This window comes from Callithrix jacchus, chromosome 5 (assembly GCF_049354715.1).
Source record: "Callithrix jacchus isolate 240 chromosome 5, calJac240_pri, whole genome shotgun sequence".
In the NCBI taxonomy this organism is placed as follows: domain Eukaryota; kingdom Metazoa; phylum Chordata; class Mammalia; order Primates; family Cebidae; genus Callithrix; species Callithrix jacchus.
In genome coordinates this window covers 12,861,782-12,874,319 of record NC_133506.1, presented here as the reverse complement: position 1 = coordinate 12,874,319, position 12,538 = coordinate 12,861,782, and the positions used below count along the sequence as shown (strand labels likewise).

Sequence of the window (12,538 nt, the reverse complement as noted above, 5' to 3'; positions counted from 1 at the left end):
TTCCAAGAAACTGCCAATGAGATTGAGGACTTACTGTATCTATTTCTAGTTTTGTTTTTTGAGACAGTCTCCCTCCAGCCTACACTGGAGTGCAGTGGCTCAATCTCAGCTCACTGCAACCTCTGCCTCCCAGGTTCAAGAAATTCTCCTGCCTCAGCCTCCCGATTAGCTGGGATTATAGGTGCATGCCACCATGTCCAGCTACTTTTTATATTCTTAGTAGAGACAAGATTTCTCTATGTTGGTCAGGCTGGTCTCGAACTCCTGACCTCAGGTGATCCGCCAGCTTCAGCCTCCCAATGTGTTAGGATTACAGGCATGAGCCATGGCGCCCAGCCTTCTAGTCTTTTTAAAATGCAAATAGTATGTTTTTATTTTTAACAAAATTGTGGACTCTACTTTTTAAAACTTTTTTTGACTTATATAATGAAAAATTGGACTTCTTACAAAAAGATGAACTAGAAGTACTTTCTATGTTACTCCTGCTAGTACAATTAAAAACTCTAGACATGGGCTGGGTGTGGTGGCTCAAGCCTGTAATCCCAGCAACTTCGGGAGGCTGAGACGGACCGATCACCTGGGGTTGGGAGTTTGAGACCAGCCTGACCAACATGGAGAAACCCTGTCTCTACTAAACAAATACAAAATTAGCAGGGCGTTGTGGCACATGCCTGTAGTCCCAGCTACTCGGGAGGCTGAGGCAGGAGAATTGCTTGAACCCAGGAGGTGGAGTTTGCAGTGAGCCGAGATAGCGCCTGTACTCCAGCCTGGGCAACAAGAGCGAAACTCCATCTCAAAAAAAAAATAAAAATAAAAACATAAAAAATCTAGACATTATATGTGTAACAAACATGATACTCTAAAAGGTAGAGAGAAGATGGACTAGCTAGGGACTTCGGGACTCAAGAAACCTAGTGTGAGTTCCCTGGGTTTTCTTCTTGCCTCATGTATCCCAGACAATACTGGAGAAGTCAGCAGTCAAAAAACATGAACAACGATGAGACTAGCGCTGGGTGGACAAAATAAGCCTGCTCTCTTTAATCACAGGACCAGGAAAAGATCAGCCTAGAAAGACAAAAGGGACATGTGGACACCAAACTTATAATTTACAATCGCTAAAAAAGAAATATTTAGGTGCAAATGAAACAAAATATATACAGAGCTTGTAATCCTAAAGCTACACGATATTGTTAAAAGAAATTTAAATATATAGCTAAATAAATGAAGAGATAGTCCAGATTTATGCATTGGAGGACTCAACATGGTAAAGATGTCAATTCTTCCACATTGATATCTAGTTTTGTTTGTTTGTTTGTTTGTTTGTTTGTTTGTTTGTTTATTTATATTGTTTTTAGACAGAGTCTAACTCTGTTGCCCAGGCTGGAGTACAATGGTGCGATCTTGGCTCACTGCAACCTCCACCTCCCAGGTTCAAGTGATTCTCCTGTCTCAGCCTCCTGAGTAGTTGGGATTACAGGCTCCTGCCACCATGCCTGGATAATTTTTTTTGTTTGTTTTTAGTAGAGACAGATTTTACCATGTTGTTCAGATTGGTCTTGAACTCTTGAGCTCAGACATTCTGCCTGCCTTGGCCTCCCAAATGCAAGGATTACAGGCGTGAGCCACCGTGGTCGCCGGACATCTAGTTTTAATTCAATTCGTATCATAATCCCATAAAAATATTTTGTGGATATACTCATGATTAAATTCAAATTTATTTGGAGAGGCAAAGGAACTGGAATAGCTAAAACAATTTTGAACAAGAAGCAAGTGGGAGGAATCACTGTACCTGATTTTAAAACTTATATAACTACAGGAACGAAAACTTTGCTACTGACAGAAAGATAGACACATAGATCAGTGGCACAAAATAGAAAAATCCATACAAGCACAGCCAACTGCTTTTTGACAAAGATGTAAAGGCAATTCAATGAAGGAGTGAAGGAAGGATGGCCTTTTCAAGAAATGATTCTGGAGCGGCCAGGTGCAATGGCTCACTCCTGTAATCCCAGCACTTTGGGAGGCTGACGTGGGCAGATTGCTTTAGTCTGGGAGTTCAAGACCAGCCTGGGCAATATGGCGAAACCCCATCTCTACAAAAAATACAAAAATTAACTAGGTGTGATGGCACATGTCTGTAGTCCCAGCTACTCAGGAGGCTGAGGTGAGAGGATCACTTGAGCCCCGGAAGTTGAGGCTGCAGTGAGCCGAGATTGTGTCACTGCACTCCAGTTTGGGCAACAAACCAAGACCCTGTCTCAAAAAAAAAAAAGAAAAGGATAAAAAGACAATTAAATTTACAAAGTGGGAGATAATATTTGCAAAACAACTGTCTGACAAAGAACTCTCAAAATTCAACATTAGCCAGGTGCAGTGATATCTGTAGTTTCAATTACTGCTGAGGCTGAAGTGGGAGGATCACTTGAGTCAGGAGTTCAAGGCTGTAGTGAGCTATGATTCTGCTATTGTACTCCAGCCTGGGTGACAGGCTGTCATAAGACAAACAATAACCAAACCAAACAAAACAAAAACAATAAAAATTCAGTTCAAAAATGAGCAAAAGATATAAGAATACATCCCATTGAAGATAATATAAGAATATCAATAAACACATAAGATATTCAACATCACTAACCATTAGGAAATGCAAATTAAAATCATGATAAAGGTCAGGCATGGTGGCTCACGCCTGTAATCCCAGCACTTTGGGAGGCCAAGGTGGGTGGATCACTTGAGGTCAGGAGTTTGAGATCAGCCTGCCCAACGTGGTGAAACCCCATCTCTACTAAAATACAAAGTTAGCCCGGCGTGGTGGTACACGCCTGTAATCCCAGCTACTTGAGAGGCTAAAGCAGGAGAATCTCTCGAACCCAGGAGGCAGAGGTTGTAGTGAGCCAAGATTGTGCCATTGCACTCCAGCCTGAGCAATAGAGTAAGACTCCATCTCAGAAAAAAAAAAAAAAAAAAAAAAAAAAATACCCAATGGCTAAATGGTCTTCAAGTTTCTAGGGAGCAACTTATAAGTGATCTTTAGAAGCACAGTTTCTTGTGTCCCTAGTTGAAACAGAAGTGAGAGTCTGTCTCCATTGACTTTCAGCAAGATTGTTCTACGAGGAAAGGGCCGAGGTTTGGGGAATTAGTGTGATGAAGATATCCCATGCTTACTGTTAGAAGCAGTGACCATGTGGATAGCAGAGGCAGAGGTGCCTAGGCTCCCAGCATATTTTGTGATTGCCTGAAGGGTTCTTCCTGCCCGTCGCACAGACAAAATCATTTCACTGCGGTAGAGTTTAATTGACGCAAGACCCACCACCACACAGGAGATGGAGTTATTACTCAAACCGGTCTCCCTGCGGGTTTTGAGTTTAGGGGTTTTCAAGGATAGTTTGGTGGGCAGGGGAGGAGAGAATGGTCAGGGGACCAGGGAATGCTACTGATTGGTTGGGGATGCCATCACAAGGTGTGGAAAACAGTTTGTCTCTGGGTGGGTGTGCCAGAGGACTGGTTAGTCACGAGTCATGAGTCTGGGTGGAGTTAGCCAATTGTCAGAAATGCAGAAGTCAGAAAAGACGTCTGTAAAGTCCAGCCTTAGGTTCTACAATAGTGATGTGATCTACAAGAGAAACTGGGGAAGCTGCAAATCCTGTGACCGTCGGAACAGTGGCTGCTTACTCTTTCCCTATATCTTAGCAGAATTCACGTCCCGCTCATTCTCCTAAACTTGCAGCCTTTCATTCATTTTACAAAGGTGATTTAATTTTGAGAAGGGCTATGATAGGCTAAGGTGAAACTATAAACTAAATTTCTCCCAGAGTTAGTTTGGCTTATGCCCAGAAATGACCAAGAACAGCTTGGAGGTTAGAGGACAGAAAGGTCAGCTATGTGAGAGTTCTCTGTCTAATTTTGCAAAGGCAGTTTCATGTGAGGGCTCTGCCAGAGATACAGAATTTGTGCACCAGGCCTCAGCCTCTCTTCTCTTAGGAAGTACTCTAGAGATGCACGTGGTGCGTGAACTCCCAGCTGTTCCTTCTGGGAATTGGTAGGTGGGTCCTGGAAGATTCCCCCGTGTCCGTGTGTTGAACAATCCTCCCACCGCAGTCCTGCACGTAGCTGGGACTACAGGGAGTGCCACCACGCTAGCTGAGACTACAGGTGCCTCCCACCTTCCCCTCTGAAAGCATTTCATTGTTGACATCAAAGTGTGTTGAGTCTGAACCAACAGCCCCACTAGCACATTGGTAGAATCTTAGTGAGATGACTTTGGCTCAAAGAGGAGTCCCCAAAATATTTGTACCTCTTCTAATTAATTTTTTTTAAGTTTGGGAAACATTAGGAAACAAGGAGGCCAATGACTATCGATGCCAAAAATGCAGACGCTGTGACTGCTTTGCTGTGACTCTGGCGGTGAATCCTGTACTGGAGTAGGTCAAGTATGGGCAGGGAAGTGATGCAGCATGTATTGTTGAGTTCCGAGTTTCCCCGTGGGGTACAGGAATTGCTCGTGATCTTACATAATGCAGAAATACCTACTAGGTAGAATTCACCATGTCATGGCTAGGCCCTGGAGGCTCTGTAGTGCGTATGTGGTTACCCCTCATGAAGCTCAACAGCTGCAGCATGCAATGTGTTGCAATCCTGCCTCCACCAATGTGAATCTGTTTGAGTGTCAGTCTCTCAATCTCTCTTTCTCTCTGAGACAGGATCTCATGCTGGTCACCCAGGCCTGACTGCAGTGGTATGATTGTGGTTCACTGCAGCCTTGACGCCTGGGGCTCAAGCCCTCCTCCCGCCTCAGCCTCCTGAGTAGCTGTGACTGCAGGTGCATGCCACCATGCCCAGCTAATTTTTTAAAAAATTTGTAGACATGAAGTTTTGCCATATTACCCAGTCTGATCTGGAACTCCTGGGCTCAAGTGATCCTCCTGCCTCAGCCTCCCAAAGTGCTGGGATTACAGGCATGAGCCACGACGCCTGGCCTCAGTCTCTTTTTCTGGAAAATGCTGTAATAGTCTCAAATTGGCAGAGTTATGGTGTGGGTTAGAGATAAGTATATAGCACCTAGCCTGGTGCTAGATGGGTGGTTGGACTTTAGAGGCCATCATTGTGTTTCTTGCTGGTTGGAAGTATATGAAACTCTCTTGGACCCCTGGTGATGCCCTGCCATAGAGAATCCAAGGGGTAAGCATGAGGCCATGTTGCTGCTCAGACCCCAATCAGTGTTTCTGCTGGTGCCATGTCCACAGCCGGGACCAGCATACTGGTGCCATATCCATACCCGGTACCAGGAGAGAGGGGAGGTACCTTTTTTTTCACCTCCAAGCACAATAGTTTTTGGCCAGGTACAGGGCTCATGCCTGTAATCCTATCACTTTGGGAGACCAAGGAGGGCAGATCACTTGAGGTCAGTTCAAGACCAGCCTGGCCAAGATGGTGAAACCCCATCTCTACTAAAAATATTTTTAAAACTTAGCCGGACGTGGTGGTGGGTGCCTGTAATCTCAGCTATTTGGGTGGCTGAGGCAGGAGAATCACTAGAACCTGAGCGGCGGAGGTTGCAATGAACCAAGATCCCGCCCTCCAACTGGGCAACAAGAGCAAAACTCCATCTAAAAAAAAAAACAAAAACAAAAAAGACAGGAATAGTAGCCTTGAATTACTCTCATCTTTACATTACCCAAAGCACTTTCCTTGAGCCACTGTTTGCCCAGCCTGATTCCCTCTATGCAGATGAAAATGTGATGCCAAGAATGATCAGTGTTATAGCTTGATCAAACCCTCACAAACGAAAGCTCTCTTCCCTTCCACCCATGTACTCCACTCAGGATTGTGACCACCTACTTTCTGAGTGACCTTTCCTGAACCACAGTCTGCCCTTACCAAGCCTGTTATGTTTCTGCCCCAGAGCACTGAAGAGACTGCAGGAGAGTTGGGGTTTGTCTTTGTTTTTAGAGAAAAGTCTCACTTTGTCACCCAGGCTGGAGCGCAGTGGTATGATCATGGCTCATTGCAACCTCGACCTCCTGGACTCAAGCAATCCTCCTGCCTCAATCCCACAAGTAGCTGGGACTACAGGTGCATGCCACCACGCCTGGCTAATTTTTGTATTTTTTATAGAGATGGGATTTTGCCATGTTGCCCAGGCTGATGTCAAACTCCTAGACTCAATTGATCCACCTGCCTTGGCCTCCCAAAGTACTAGGATTACAGGCATGAGCCACTCTGCTCAGCCAACAAAACCAACTTCTAATGACCACAGCTCCTAGCCAGTGACAGTGACCCAAGTAAGTCCAAGGAACAGGGAAGCTGCGGAATGGCACATGATTCACTCTGGACCAGCAGGAAAATAGATTTTCCTAAGTCTAGGGCAGGGCATAAATGAGGTGAGCACTGGACCGCTTATCATGTTGAAAGCAAGGAAGGTATTGGGGGTGGAGGGCTAGGGGAGGGATAGTAGGGGGTGGGGGACTAGGGGAGGGATAGCGGGGGTGGGGGGCTAGGGGAGGGATAGCAGGGGGTGGGAGGCTAGGGGAGGGATAGCGGGGGTGGGGGGCTAGGGGAGGGATAGCAGGGGGTGGGAGGCTAGGGGAGGGATAGCAGGGGGTGGGGGGCTAGGGGAGGGATAGCAGGGGGTGGAGGGCTAGGGGAGGGATAGCGGGGGTGGGAGGCTAGGGGAGGGATAGCAGGGGGTGGGAGGCTAGGGGAGGGATAGCAGGGGGTGGGGGGCTAGGGGAGGGATAGCAGGGGGTGGGAGGCTAGGGGAGGGATAGCAGGGGTGGGAGGCTAGGGGAGGGATAGCAGGGGGTGGGGGGCTAGGGGAGGGATAGCAGGGGGTGGGGGGCTAAGGGAGGGATAGCAGGGGATGGGGGCTAGGAGAGGGATAGCATTAGGAGAAATACCTAATGTAGATGACAGGGTGATGGATGCAGCAAACCACCATGGCATGTGTATACCTGTGTAACAAACTTGCATGTTTTGCACATGTACCCTGGAACTTAAAGTATAATAAAAATAGTATTACTAAATAAAATAAAGAAAGCAAGGAAGGTATCAAGCACTAATAGGATGGAGTTAAAGGAACCCAGAACCGATGTGAAGAGACTTCAACTCACCTACAATGGGACAGCTTTAGCACCAAAACCAATGTTTACAATATGCATATTATAATGACACAATTACAGAATGATCACAACAGCAAGTCCCCTGCATTTGTCACCACTGGAGTTTTCTGGGTAATAGGCCAGTTTTTTGACAATTGATAAATAAATGGACAGAGTAAAGCATTTATCGAACCTTTCTGTATCAGCTCCCTACCTTCTTTCCTCTCTCTCTCCCCCCTTGTCTTTCTTCCCTTCCATCCCTCCCTGTCTCCCTCCCTCCCACCTCCCTCTTTCTTTTTTTTCTTTCTTTCTTTCCTTCCCTCTCTCCCTCCCTCCCTTCCTTCCTCTTTTCTTTCTTCCTTTCTTCCCTTTCTTTCTTCAGGGGCTCACTCTGTTGCCCCTGAGTACAGTAATGCAATCATACCTCACTGCAGCCTTGACTTCACAAGCTCAGTTGATCTTCCCACCGCAGCCTCCTGAGTAACTGGGACCACAGGCATGCACCACCAGGCCTGGCTACCTTTTGTATTTTTTTTGTAGAGATGCGGTTTCAACATGTTGCCCGGGCTGATCTCGACCTCCTGGGCTCAAAGCGATCCATCTGCCTGGACCTCCCAAAGTATTGGGATTACAGGCATAAGCCACCACACCCAACATCAGCTATATTTTAAAAACACCAGTCATTGATAAGGAAAAGTTTTCCTTTATAGAAGAATTCTAATTGGTAAAAGCAAAGGAGTGATAGAATTTTTAAAAATCATTTTTTAGGCATGCATGAAACAATGAATATAGATAATGATCATCAGGAGATGCCAGAACCATGATGTAAAAGGTTTATAGGGAACTTTATGATGAAGGGATCAGGCTTACATCACCTGAACCTGCTGAGCATTTGGCCCTAGCTCCACCAAATGCACAAGGAGGCATCTGGACAGGTAGCAAAAGCTATTGATCTCCTATCAATTCTTCTCACCTCAAAAACCGAATCTGAACAAGCCTTTAGACCTGACTTTCCAATGCACACAGAATACTGGGGACAGAGTACCATAGGATGCAGATGACACGATGGGAAGCAAAAAGCCAAACTCAGAACACAGAACATTCTAGAAGGCAACTGATTCATCCTTTCCAAAAAGTCAGTGGCATTAAAACAAAAAGGGATATAAGATTGCTATGGAATAAAAGAGACTTAAGAGATATAACAACCAAATGCAATATATGGACCTTTCTAATCCTGATTCAAACAAGCCAACTGTAAAAAGATATCTTTGAGAAAATCAGATAAATAAATATGCATCCTGGCTAACACAGTGAAAACCTGCCTCTACTAAAAATACAAAAAATTAGCTAGACATCATGGCACTCACCTGTAGTCCTAGCTACTCAGGAGGCTGAAGCAGGAGAATTGCTTGAACCCAGGAGGCCGAGGTTACAGTGAGCTGAGATAGCATCACTGCACTCCAGTGTGGGTGACAGAGCGAGACTCCATCTGAAAAAAATATACAGACAGATATTAGGTGATATTAAAGGGATCGTTGTTAGCCTTACCGGGTGTTTGATGGCATGTGTTTTTATTTTTTAAATATTCTTATCAGTTAGAGAAACATGCTGTAAAGTATTTACAAGAGAAATGCCCCCAGTGTGTGATGCTCCTTTCCCTGAGTCCATGTGTTCCCATTGTTCAACACCTGCCTATGACTGAGAACATGCGGTGTTTTTCTGTTCTTGTGTCAGTTTGCTGAGAACAATGGTTTCCAGATTCATCCAAGTCCCTACAAAGGAAATGAACTCATCATTTTCTGTGACTATGTAGTATTCCATGGCGTATATGTGCCACATTTTCCCTGTCCAGTCTATCATCGATGGGCATTTGGGTTGGTTCCAGGTCTTTGCTATTGTACACAGGGCTGCAATGAACATACGTGTGCATGTGCCTTTACAGTAGAATGATTTATAGTTCTTTGGGTATATACCCAGTAATGGGGTTGCTGGGTCAAGTGGAATTTCTATTTCTAAATGCCTTCTGTGTGACGTCCAGGAGGGGAAGGAAATCGTGGTATCAGTTGTGTCAGAAGGTGTAGGGTTCCTGAGGGAAGTGGAATGCAGAACCAATCCAGGGTTAAAGGGTGATTTGTGTTTTTCTTAGCCAAGCAAGGAACCACAAAGGGGAAGAAGGATTCATCTGATGCAATTCCCTCCCCACCTTTTTTTTTTTTTTTTTTTTCAGTGTATGCTCTAGGGTAATTTCTGTACAGAGGCTGCTAAGCCGTGGGTCTAGATGGGAGAACTGCTTGCTCATCTGTTGGCCTAATGCAGAAGAACAGCTTTCCTCAGCTGCAGGGGTGTAAGTTTCAGCTCAAGAGACTCTTACCCAAACATTTTTTTTCATCGTAAACAAAATTGTAGGTATGTCGGGAAGTGTCCGCAATGAGGCAAGAGCAACTTGTGAGCAGAGGGTAGAAAGCTCTTGATGAGCAGCTATAGGATTTCTACACTATGAAATGCAGAAACCCTGTCTGGCTTCTGAATTCTTATACTTTGTTGGCTCACGTTTGTCTAGGGCAGACACATTGACTGTAATATTAGATTGAGCCAAATGTCTATAGGAATATACATCTGCAAAAAAATGCACTCTTAAAAGTGGATTGGGAGTTAGTTATACCACTGTTTTTCAGCAAGCTATAGGGAGTTGACTGTGGATTGAGCTATAATTCTTTTAATCTCAGAAGTCAAGTTGTATAGCTTTAAATACCATCTATGTGCTGTAGACCCTCAGTTTTTTTTGTTTGTTTGTTTGTTTTTTTTTTGAGATGGAGTCTCGCTATGTCACCCAGGCTGGAGTGCAGTGGCACCATCTTGGCTCGCCACAACCTCTGCTTCCTGGGTTCAAGCAATTCTTCTGCTTTAACCTCCCTAGTACCTGGGACTACAGGCACATGCCACTATGCCCAGTTAACTTTTGTATTTTTAGTAGAGATGGGGTATCACTATGTTGGCCAGGCTGGTCTCGAACTCCTGAGCTCATGATCCACCCACCACAGCCTCCCAAAGTGCTGGGATTACAGGTTGAGCCACTGTGCCCGGCCAAACCTCAGACTTATACCCGCAGCCTCATATCGCCAGTGAGCTGCAGAGCCCTATCAGACAACTGCCTACTCAAAAATCTAGCAGGTGGTCTAGCAGGTCTCTCAAACCTAACATCTCAGTATGAACTCATGTGCAATCCCTGCCTCCCAAACATTCTACTTGCGGTCTTCCCCCTAACCAGCAGCTCCACCCTTTAAGCGGCTCAGGTCAAATCTTTAGTCACCATTCATTCTTTTTCTTTTTCTTTTTTGAGATGGAATATCACTCTGTCACTCATTCTGGAGTGCAGTGGCACGATCTCATCTCACTACAACCTCCACCTCCCAGATTCGAGAGATTATCCTGCTTCGCCTCCCGAGTAGCTGAGATTACAGGCAAGTGCCACCATGCCCAGCTAATTTCTGTATTTTTAGTAGAGATGGGGTTTTGCCATGTTGGCCAAGCTGGTCTCAAACTCCTGACCTCAACTGATCTGCCTGCTTCAGCCTCCTCAAGGGCTGGGATTACGGGCCTGAGCCACTGCGCCTGGCCCATCCTTGATTCTTTTACTTTCATTTCCAACCTCCAATTCATTAGCAAATCCTGTAGGGTGCTTCCTTCAAAATATTTCTTTTCTCCAGCATAAATGGAGATCTCTGGCTAGAACTGGACCTTCCCCTTGCCACCACTGAAAAAAATCGGGACTTCTTTGCTTATTCCAGGGACCACAGAAATCCCAGGTCTCCCTGGAGACCCCTCAGCCTGAGAGACTTGTCCCATACACCTGTGCCTCTGCCTCTCCGAGCCCTTCTTCCAGCTCTTGCCAAGCCCTGCAGCCTTTCCTCTGTGCTGCCTGGTGTGTCGTCAGCTAAATGCCCTCATCCACCTCTCCTCTCTACACGTTCCCTTCATCTTCTTTCTAGAGGCCAGCACTGCCCAACAGAAACATAATGAACCCTAAATGTAATCTCAATTTACTTGTTTTTCTGTTTGTTTTGCAGCAGTGACTCGATCACAGCTCACTGCAGCCTCAACTTCCCAGGCTCAGGTGATTCTCCTACCTCAGCCTCCTGAGTAGCTGGGACTACAGGCACCTATCGCCATGCCCAGCTAATTTTGTATTTTTTTTTGTAGAGATGGGGTCTCACCGTGTTGTCCAGGGTAGTCTCGAATTCCTGAGCTCAAGCAATCCACTCATCTTGGCCTCCCAAAGTGCTGAGATTACAGGTGTGAACCACCACACCCAGCTAAATTTTCTAGTAGCCTTCTTAAAGTAAGTAAAAAGGGCTGGGCGTGGTGGCGGGTGCCTGCAGTCCCAGGTACTTGGAAGGCTGAGGCAGGAGAATCGCTTGAACCTAAGAGGCAGAGGTTGCAGTGAGCTGAGATTGTGTGACTGCACTCTGGCCTGGGTGACAGAGCAAGACTCCATCTCAAAATAAATAAATAAATAAATAAATAAAAATTAGAGATGTTAGGTCTGGCATGGGGTCTCATGCTTGTAAACCCAGTGCTTTGGGAGGCCAGGAAGGAGGGTCACCTGAGACTAGAAGTTCAAGACCAGCCTGGGCAACAAAGCGAGACTCTGTTTTTCCAAAAAAAAAAAATTAAAAGCTAGTGGGGCCTGGTGGTGGTTGCCTATAGTCTCAGGTACTCAGGAGGCCGAGGTGAAAGAATCACTTAAGCCCAAAAGTTTGATGCTATAGTGAGCCATAATTGCACCACTGCACTCCAGCCTGGGCAACAGAGTGAGATCCTGTCTCAAAAAAAAAAAAAAAAAAAAAAAAAAAAAATTTCACATGCCAAATATGCTCTGATAGGATTTGGGATTTTCCACTTAAAAAAAAAAGCCCAGCATGGTGGCTGACGCCTGTAATCCCAGCACTTTGGGAGGCCAAGGCAGGAGGATCACCTGAAGTGATCATCTGGGGTCGAGAGTTCAAGACCAGCCTGACCAACATGGAGAAACCCCATCTCTACTAAAAACACAAAATTAGCCAGGTGTAGTGGCATATGCCTGTAATCTCAGCTACTCAGCAGGCTGAGGCAGGAGAATTGCTTGAACCCGGTAGGCGGAGGTTGCAGTGAAAGGAGATCACGCCATTGCACTCTAGCCTGGGCAACAAGAGTGAAACTCCGTCTCAAAAAAAAAAAAAAAAAAAAAAAAAAACTGAAAAAAAGAATCTTACGAACTTTCTGGCTCTGTCGTCAGGGTGTGGTGCAGTGGCACAATCTCAGCTCACTGCCGGAACTTGAAATGCAGTGTGCATGTGCTGCCATCTTGTGGTAATTTGGGGGAACATGTGTCTGATTATTCTGGAGTCGCTAGCTGACAAAACGGAGTTCTATCCTTTTTGAGCAGGATTACATGTGACTAC

The 12,538-nt window shown here is 45.6% G+C and overlaps 1 long non-coding RNA gene across 7 annotated transcripts in view; it reads right to left on the bottom strand.

Annotated features, from left to right (window-relative positions):
- The window catches only part of LOC128932017 (uncharacterized), a 49,765-nt gene that overhangs the window by 15,235 nt on the left and 21,992 nt on the right, over positions 1 to 12,538 (bottom strand). For 5 of the 7 annotated variants that reach the window (XR_013535111.1, XR_013535113.1, XR_013535114.1 and 2 more), the window contains 2 exons: positions 8,465 to 8,586; positions 943 to 1,065 (listed from right to left, as the gene is read on the bottom strand). This is a non-coding gene — a long non-coding RNA (uncharacterized LOC128932017). Of the gene's footprint in view, positions 1 to 942; positions 1,066 to 6,830; positions 7,703 to 8,464; positions 8,587 to 12,538 lie in introns of those variants that run through there. The other 2 variants (XR_008481205.2, XR_008481200.2) reach the window with 2 other exon arrangements.